Genomic DNA, 4,244 nt, shown 5'->3' on the forward strand with positions numbered 1-4,244 from the left:
TAAATTCATAAATACATGGATTCAATAACAATATACATAAGGAATTGAAATCCAAAGCATTACATGACCTAATTTGCATGGGACCCTATGAGGACATGAATTTTGTTTAATTTACTAGGGAAAAGAATGGATTGAATTCATTTTGAACATGTGAAATCGCATAATGAAGGAAAAACTCTTACTTTAATTAAAAAGGGATTTAGGGCTCAATGGATGAAAAAAAAACCCATTGATGAATACCCCACATACCTTAATTGAATGAATTCTTGAAGAAGTTTGAAACTGGAACTTGAATCCTTGAATTCTTGAAGAAGAAATCCTAAGTTTCTTGTTCTTGGGAATGGAGGCTTGAATTTTGGGGGAGGAACCCTAATTTTGATGTTCTTGATATTCTTGAATTTGAATCTTGAGGCTTGTGAGATGATCTTGAAGAAGAAACCTTAGATGGTTGTTCTCGAGTATGGGAAAAAAAGCAGCATGTTAAGTATTTGAGAATTATAGAAAAATAAGTTTATTTGAGGATTATAAGTCATAGGGTTAGGGTTTGAGGTAAGGAAAAGACCAAAATACCCCTAGGGAAACTAAATAAAAATTGTAGAATTTTTCAGTTGATGACTTAGTTGATAGCTTGTCAACTAATTGATGGCTTATCAACTAAGTCATCAACCCATTGATGGACCTGGAATCTTGCTGTTTAAGGTTGACGCTTAGGTTGACAGCTCGTCACTTAGTTGATGGCTTGTCACCTCAAGTCATCACCTTGCGGTTGGACTTGATTATGTTCTACCCAAAGCTGACGATGAGGTTGACAGCTCGTCACTTAGTTGATGGCTTGTCACCTCAATTCATCACCTTCTGGCTGGATTTGATACTATTTTGGTTAAAGTTGACAATGAGATTGATGACTTTTCACCTCAAGTTGTCACCTTGTTGACAAACGGACGCGCTGAGGTAAAATGAGCATAACTTTCCACTCTGATAATGGATTAAAGTGAAACAAGATGCGATGGAAAGAAGATTTATGACACCTTAATTGTTATATTCTAGGAGATACACTCATTGAAATTTGACCCTTATAGAATCGGATACTCAAACTCAATCGATACAAGTGTTGTCAACTCGACTTTGCTCTAAGTGCTTCCTATGAACATGATTCGCATTGAAAAAACTTTATATACAAGGTAAATGATCATGACACGTATATTCATATACAAATCATATAATTAGAGTTTATAAAATTTGGAGCGACTGTTCGAATTCTATCCTAAAAATATAGGGTGTTATGCAGCTCCAATAGCATAAGTGCCAGAACCTCTGTCAATCTCCTGAGTTTGCCCCCATCGATTAGTTGGCGAGATCTAATCCATAATACTAGAAGCTATCTCCCATCGTAATCTCATAAAGGCTCCCCTATAGATAATTTTTGTCATAGCTCTGGAACTGATGGTGAGAGCTCTATAGAATATCTCCAACAAGCTTACCCCTAAAATTCGATTGCTAGGCACCATGCTGTGATGTTTTTTTAACCTGAACCGAGCCTCGTCCAAAGATTCTAACTGCAGTTGCCTGAAATCATAAATCTCATTCTTCAGCTACAACACCCTAGATAGAGAAATGAACCTATTCAAGAATTATCTGTGTAACTCATTCCATGTAGTGATAGATTCTCTTCATAGTTCCCCCAGCCATAAAGATGCTTCTCTAGTAAGCGGGAAGGGGAACAACCTCAGTATAAGGTCCTTATGATTCACCCAAGAATAGTATATGAAATACAGATCCTAGTAAAATTCATTAAATGCATGTTTGCATTGTCTAAAGGCAATCCCGCAAACACACCCTTCAAGTATAAAAGCTGGATCATAGCACTAGAGATATTGAACTTGACATCGGGGGGTAAGACGAGACGAACAATAGCTCCAGTATCTACCGGCTCAACGCACCTTATAACTTCTTCTTCATCTTTATATAGTTGCACGTACTGATATGATGGGATCACTTGAGGACGACCATAGCTAACTCTATTCTGAATACCACCGATTGTTGCTTGGTGGTCTATTGCCTGTCTCTGCTCAGCTAATTCTATCTCCTGAGCTATGAGTTCATCTTCTTCTACTGCCCTCTCCTTATTATCTACTTGTGCTAAAATCATCCCTATCTTTTAATCAATAATTTCCTAAACTACTTCAGAGGGAGGAGGAGGCATATCATCATGAACCACTTCAAGAATATCATTTTTTTTTGGTTTCGTCATCCTACTAGGTATTTGTATGATCCTCTCTAAATTTGAAATAAGTGGGAGTAAATAATTTCCTCTACTCCATATGCTAGGCATACACCGGCGTATACCCAACTAAGAATAATAACAAAAAGAAAAACCCAAAATTTGCAACAACTTCAATTCAAAAATCAACATTTTATTCCCCAGTAATGGCTTCAAAATTTGATAATGCCCAAGCCACACCTTCACTCCGAAGGTTATGCACTCACTGTAAAATATAGTAACCCAACAAAGGTTGGGGTCAAATTCCAAGGAAATACATAGAATTGTGGCTCTCAGCAATTGTAATCAACGGGCAGAACTGGAAAAGTAAATGGGGGGTTTTGAGTAGTAATATCAAAAATTTCAACTTCGATTGTATTCAGTCGTCAGTGAACACTAGGGTTGTGTTTCCTTTAGCTTATCAACTCCATAGGCTTATCATGGCTTATTGAACCAACCCAATACCTTGCATGCGAAATTGATAAGTTATGTACTATCAACAGTCTTTTGGACGAGCAGATAGATTTCACCCTTTACCTTTTGAGTCTCAGAATATTACCTTACTAACCCTTATCTTAATCCCAGTAACCTATTACCTTTTGACTCTCTAGTTATTAGATGACAACTAACCATCTTACTTAGATAATACCTAGTAGTATGGATCGACAGTTAAACTTCAAATTATTGTTGTCATTATTTTTTCTTAGTCACTACTTCTCTTTTGGAGTAAGTAGTAATAATATAAGCAGGATCCTAAAGTTTGCAACCGCTAAGATAAATATTAAAGTGAAGATAATACAATGCATGCATGGGTATCGGTTCAGAACAACAATAGCACTTCCCCTACTTCATCTATTCGCCAAGGTTTCCACAACCCTAGCTAAGGGTTTTTAGTCGCTCATGCTTGTGAAGTAATCAACAATATTCATGATTGAAAGCATATGATGGAATCACAACAATAACAAATAAAAACCCAAAATCATAACTGAATTAATTAACCAAAATTGAATCTCAGAATCAAAATATGTTTGTAAGTATCAGGAGTTTGTTACTTCTACTAAAAAACACATAAGCGGTACTTATAGTACATGAGGAAACTCTAAAATCAAAACCCAAACAAAAAAGGGTCGGAGGCCACATGCGGCCTGGCCTTGGGTGCATGTGCCTTAAGCATCCTGAGGATGGGCGTATGTAGACACCTACATATGCAAGAAAAATTTTTTGCAGTTTCTGCTCTTGAGATTTTGGACTTCTGGCACTTACCTTACCCACATGTGGCCCACATGTGCTACATGTGGTCCACATATTGACATAGGTAAGTGCCAAAAGTTATTTTTCAGCTCTTTTGCCCTCGAGATCTTCAATTCTGGTACATACCTTAGTCTTATATAGAGAATTTGTGCTACATGTGGTCCATATGTAGACATAGGTAAGTCTCGGGCCTTCCAATCTAGCAACCAAGCTTTAAATCTTACACTTTCATCACATTCTTTGTTCACGAACATCTGGAAAGTGTTACGAACACCCAAAATTGATCAATTAAGTATCCAAAACTCCATTATTCATATATTTCACAAACTTAGCATCCAAAACCTAGTTTCCTACAAAATATACCTAAAATGCATCATATCTAACAAAACAACCTAAGAAACTTGCATATTTTCCTTATTTTAAGTATTGAAAGTGCTATATTTCTATAGCACATCAACTTATAGTAGGAAGATAGCCTATATGTAATCGTCTTAGAGATCAACCACAGACCAGTACATGAGTACCCAGGCTAAGGATGAAGAAGGCTAGGATGTCACTACCATACACTCCTAGTCTGATGAGGGAGAAGGTGATAAGAAGGGGGAGGTTGATCCTGAGTCAATTACAGTGCCAGCTTTACAAGACCCCCAATCTGAGGAGGGGTCCTAAGATGAGTCCATAGCATAAGTTCCCAAGCCATCTTCAATAGCTCCCCAGTTTAAGGAGGGTACAA

Source organism: Capsicum annuum, chromosome 9, assembly GCF_002878395.1.
Source record: "Capsicum annuum cultivar UCD-10X-F1 chromosome 9, UCD10Xv1.1, whole genome shotgun sequence".
Classification (NCBI taxonomy): Eukaryota; Viridiplantae; Streptophyta; class Magnoliopsida; order Solanales; family Solanaceae; genus Capsicum; species Capsicum annuum.